Raw genomic sequence first — 6,000 nt, forward strand, 5'->3', positions numbered from 1 at the left:
AGTTGGTGTCACTGCACTTTTGCTGTTACATAGCACCTGAACGCAGTTGGTGTCACTGCACGTTTGCTGTTACATAGCACCTGAACACAGTTGGTGTCACTGCACGTTTGCTGTTACATAGCACCTGAACGCAGTTGGTGTCACTGCACGTTTGCTGTTACATAGCACCTGAACGCAGTTGGTGTCACTGCACGTTTGCTGTTTCATAGCACCTGAACGCAGTTGTTGTCACTGCGTGTGTGCTGTTTCATAGCACCTGAACGCAGTTGGTGTCACTGCACGTTTGCTGTTACATAGCACCTGAACGCAGTTGGTGTCACTGCACGTTTGCTGTTTCATAGCACCTGAACGCAGTTGTTGTCACTGCGCGTGTGCTGTTTCATAGCACCTGAACGCAGTTGGTGTCACTGCACGTTTGCTGTTACATAGCACCTGAACGCAGTTGGTGTCACTGCACGTTTGCTGTTTCATAGCACCTGAACGCAGTTGTTGTCACTGCGCGTGTGCTGTTTCATAGCTCCTAAACGCAATTGGTGTCACTGCACGTTTGCTGTTTCATAGCACCTGAACGCAGTTGTTGTCACTGCGCATGTGCTGTTACATAGCACCTGAACGCAGTTGTTGTCACTGCGCGTGTGCTGTTACATAGCACCTGAACGCAGTTAGTGTCACTGCACGTTTGCTGTTTCATAGCACCTGAACGCAGTTGTTGTCACTGCGCGTGTGCTGTTACATGGCACCTGAACGCAGTTGGTGTCACTGCACGTTTGTTGTTTCATAGCACCTGAACACAGTTGTTATCACTGCGCATGTGCTGTTACATAGCACCTGAATGCAGTTGGTGTCACTGCACGTTTGCTGTTACATAGCACCTGAACGCAGTTGGTGTCACTGCACGTTTGCTGTTACATAGCACCTAAACGCAGTTGTTGTCACTGCACGTGTGCTGTTTCATAGCACCTGAATGCAGTTGTTGTCACTGCGTGTGTGCTGTTACATAGCACCTGAACGCAGTTGGTGTCACTACACGTTTGCTGTTTCATAGCACCTGAACGCAGTTGTTGTCACTGCGCGTGTGCTGTTTCATAGCACCTGAACGCAGTTGTTGTCACTGCGCGTGTGCTGTTACATAGCACCTGAACGCAGTTGGTGTCGCTGCACGTTTCCTGTTTCATAGCACCTGAATGCAGTTGTTGTCACTGCGCGTGTGCTGTTACATAGCACCTGAACGCAGTCGGTGTCACTGCACGTTTGCTGTTTCATAGCACCTGAACGTAGTTGTTTTCACTGCGCGTGTGCTGTTTCATAGCACCTGAACGTAGTTGGTGTCACTGCGCGTGTGCTGTTTCATAGCACCTGAACGCAGTTATTGTCACTGCGCGTGTGCTGTTTCATAGCACCTGAACGCAGTTGGTGTCACTGCACGTTTGCTGTTTCTTAGCACCTGAACGCAGTTGTTGTCACTGCACGTGTGCTGTTACATAGCACCTGAACGCAGTTGGTGTCACTGCACATTTGCTGTTTCATAGCACCTGAACGCAGTTGGTGTCACTGCGCGTGTGCTGTTTCATAGCACCTGAACGCAGTTGGTGTCACTGCACGTTTGCTGTTTCATAGCACCTGAACGCAGTTGGTGTCACTGCACGTTTGCTGTTTCATATCACCTGAACGCAGTTGTTGTCACTGCGCGTGTGCTGTTTCATAGCACCTGAACGCAGTTGTTGTCACTGCACGTTTGTTGTTACGTAGCACCTGAACGCAGTTGGTGTCACTGCACGTTTGCTGTTTCATAGCACCTGAACGCAGTGGTTGTAACTGCGCGTGTGCTGTTTCATAGCACCTGAACGCAGTTGGTGTCACTGCACGTTTGCTGTTTCATAGCACCTGAACGCAGTTGTTGTCACTGCACGTGTGCTGTTACATAGCACCTGAACGCAGTTGGTGTCACTGCACGTTTGCTGTTACATAGCACCTGAACGCAGTTGGTGTCACTGCACGTTTGCTGTTACATAGCACCTGAACGCAGTTGGTGTCACTGCACGTTTGCTGTTTCATAGCACCTGAACGCAGTTGTTGTCACTGCGTGTGTGCTGTTTCATAGCACCTGAAAGCAGTTGGTGTCACTGGACATTTGCTGTTACATAGCACCTGAACGCAGTTGGTGTCACTGCACGTTTGCTGTTACATAGCACCTTAACACAGTTGTTGTCACTGCACGTGTGCTGTTTCATAGCACCTGAACGCAGTTGTTGTCACTGCGCGTGTGCTGTTACATAGCACCTGAACGCAGTTGGTGTCACTGCACGTTTGCTGTTTCATAGCACCTGAACGCAGTTGTTGTCACTGCGCATGTGTTGTTACATAGCACCTGAACGCAGTTGGTGTCACTGCACGTTTGCTGTTTCATAGCACCTGAACGTAGTTGTTTTCACTGCGCGTGTGCTGTTTCATAGCACCTGAACGCAGTTGTTGTCACTGCACGTGTGCTGTTTCATAGCACCTGAACGCAGTTGTTGTCACTGTGCGTGTGCTGTTACATAGCACCTGAAAGCAGTTGGTGTCACTGCACTTTTGCTGTTACATAGCACCTGAACGCAGTTGGTGTCACTGCACGTTTGCTGTTACATAGCACCTGAACACAGTTGGTGTCACTGCACGTTTGCTGTTACATAGCACCTGAACGCAGTTGGTGTCACTGCACGTTTGCTGTTACATAGCACCTGAACGCAGTTGGTGTCACTGCACGTTTGCTGTTTCATAGCACCTGAACGCAGTTGTTGTCACTGCGTGTGTGCTGTTTCATAGCACCTGAACGCAGTTGGTGTCACTGCACGTTTGCTGTTACATAGCACCTGAACGCAGTTGGTGTCACTGCACGTTTGCTGTTTCATAGCACCTGAACGCAGTTGTTGTCACTGCGCGTGTGCTGTTTCATAGCACCTGAACGCAGTTGGTGTCACTGCACGTTTGCTGTTACATAGCACCTGAACGCAGTTGGTGTCACTGCACGTTTGCTGTTTCATAGCACCTGAACGCAGTTGTTGTCACTGCGCGTTTGCTGTTTCATAGCACCTGAACGCAGTTGTTGTCACTGCGCGTGTGCTGTTTCATAGCACCTGAACGCAGTTGTTGTCACTGCGCGTTTGCTGTTTCATAGCACCTGAACGCAGTTGTTGTCACTGCGCGTGTGCTGTTACATAGCACCTGAATGCAGTTGGTGTCACTGCACGTTTGCTGTTTCATAGCACCTGAACGTAGTTGTTTTCACTGCGCGTGTGCTGTTTCATAGCACCTGAACGCAGTTGTTGTCACTGCGCGTGTGCTGTTTCATAGCACCTGAACGCAGTTGGTGTCACTGCACGTTTGCTGTTTCATAGCACCTGAACGCAGTTGTTGTCACTGTGCGTGTGCTGTTACATAGCACCTGAACGCAGTTGGTGTCACTGCACGTTTGCTGTTTCATAGCACCTGAACGTAGTTGTTTTCACTGCACGTGTGCTGTTTCATAGCACCTGAACGCAGTTGTTGTCACTGCACCTGTGCTGTTTCATAGCACCTGAATGCAGTTGTTGTCACTGTACGTGTGCTGTTACATAGCACCTGAAAGCACTGCTTTCACTGCACGTTTGCTGTTTCATAGCACCTGAACGCAGTTGTTGTCACTGCACGTTTGCTGTTACATAGCACCTTAACACAGTTGTTGTCACTGCACGTGTGCTGTTTCATAGCACCTGAACGCAGTTGTTGTCACTGCGCGTGTGCTGTTACATAGCACCTGAACGCAGTTGGTGTCACTGCACGTGTTCTGTTTCATAACACCTGAACGCAGTTGTTGTCACTGCGCATGTGTTGTTACATAGCACCTGAACGCAGTTGGTGTCACTGCACGTTTGCTGTTTCATAGCACCTGAACGTAGTTGTTTTCACTGCGCGTGTGCTGTTTCATAGCACCTGAACGCAGTTGTTGTCACTGCACGTGTGCTGTTTCATAGCACCTGAACGCAGTTGTTGTCACTGTGCGTGTGCTGTTACATAGCACCTGAAAGCAGTTGGTGTCACTGCACGTTTGCTGTTTCATAGCACCTGAACGCAGTTGTTGTCACTGCGCGTGTTCTGTTTCATAACACCTGAACGCAGTTGTTGTCACTGCGCGTGTGCTGTTACATAGCACCTGAACGCAGTTGGTGTCACTGCACGTTTGCTGTTTCATAGCACCTGAACGCAGTTGTTGTCACTGCGTGTGTGCTGTTTCATAGCACCTGAACGCAGTTGGTGTCACTGCGCGTGTGCTGTTACATAGCACCTGAACGCAGTTGGTGTCACTGCACGTTTGTTGTTTCATAGCACCTGAACACAGTTGTTGTCACTGCGCGTGTGCTGTTACATAGCACCTGAACGCAGTTGGTGTCACTGCACGTTTGCTGTTACATAGCACCTGAACACAGTTGGTGTCACTGGACATTTGCTGTTACATAGCACCTGAACGCAGTTGGTGTCACTGCACGTTTGCTGTTACATAGCACCTTAACACAGTTGTTGTCACTGCACGTGTGCTGTTTCATAGCACCTGAACGCAGTTGTTGTCACTGCGCGTGTGCTGTTACATAGCACCTGAACGCAGTTGGTGTCACTGCACGTTTGCTGTTTCATAACACCTGAACGCAGTTGTTGTCACTGCGCATGTGTTGTTACATAGCACCTGAACGCAGTTGGTGTCACTGCACGTTTGCTGTTTCATAGCACCTGAACGTAGTTGTTTTCACTGCGCGTGTGCTGTTTCATAGCACCTGAACGCAGTTGTTGTCACTGCACGTGTGCTGTTTCATAGCACCTGAACGCAGTTGTTGTCACTGTGCGTGTGCTGTTACATAGCACCTGAAAGCAGTTGGTGTCACTGCACGTTTGCTGTTTCATAGCACCTGAACGCAGTTGTTGTCACTGCGCGTGTTCTGTTTCATAACACCTGAACGCAGTTGTTGTCATTGCGCGTGTGCTGTTACATAGCACCTGAACGCAGTTGGTGTCACTGCACGTTTGCTGTTTCATAGCACCTGAACGCAGTTGTCACTGCGCGCGTGCTGTTACATAGCACCTGAACGCAGTTGGTTTCACTGCACGTTTGCTGTTTCATAGCACCTGAACGCAGTTGTTGTCACTGCACATGTGCTGTTACATAGCACCTGAACGCAGTTGGTGTCACTGCACTTTTGCTGTTACATAGCACCTAAACGCAGTTGTGTCGCTGCACGTTTGCTGTTTCATAGCACCTAAACGCAGTTGTTGTCACTGCACGTGTGCTGTTTCATAGCACCTGAACGCAGTTGTTGTCACTGCGCATGTGCTGTTAAATAGCACCTGAACGCAGTTGGTGTCACTGCACGTTTGCTGTTTCATAGCACCTGAACGCAGTTGTTGTCACTGCACGTGTGCTGTTACATAGCACCTGAACGCAGATGGTGTCACTGCACGTTTGCTGTTACATAGCACCTGAACACAGTTGGTGTCACTGCACGTTTGCTGTTACATAGCACCTGAACGCAGTTGGTGTCACTGCACGTTTGCTGTTACATAGCACCTGAACGCAGTTGGTGTCACTGCACGTTTGCTGTTTCATAGCACCTGAACGCAGTTGTTGTCACTGCGCGTGTGCTGTTTCATAGCACCTGAACGCAGTTGGTGTCACTGCGCGTGTGCTGTTACATAGCACCTGAACGCATTTGGTGTCACTGCACGTTTGTTGTTTCATAGCACCTGAACACAGTTGTTGTCACTGCGCGTGTGCTGTTACATAGCACCTGAACGCAGTTGGTGTCACTGCACGTTTGCTGTTACATAGCACCTGAACACAGTTGGTGTCACTGGACATTTGCTGTTACATAGCACCTGAACGCAGTTGGTGTCACTGCACGTTTGCTGTTACATAGCACCTTAACACAGTTGTTGTCACTGCACGTGTGCTGTTTCATAGCACCTGAACGCAGTTGTTGTCACTGCGCGTGG

The 6,000-nt window shown here is 49.5% G+C and overlaps 1 protein-coding gene across 1 annotated transcript in view; it reads left to right on the forward strand.

Moving 5' to 3' along the window:
• LOC120909159 (glutathione S-transferase P 1-like) overlaps positions 1-6,000 on the forward strand; it is a 206,210-nt gene that overhangs the window by 77,464 nt on the left and 122,746 nt on the right. The window lies entirely within an intron of this gene.

Source organism: Rana temporaria, chromosome 8, assembly GCF_905171775.1.
Source record: "Rana temporaria chromosome 8, aRanTem1.1, whole genome shotgun sequence".
In the NCBI taxonomy this organism is placed as follows: domain Eukaryota; kingdom Metazoa; phylum Chordata; class Amphibia; order Anura; family Ranidae; genus Rana; species Rana temporaria.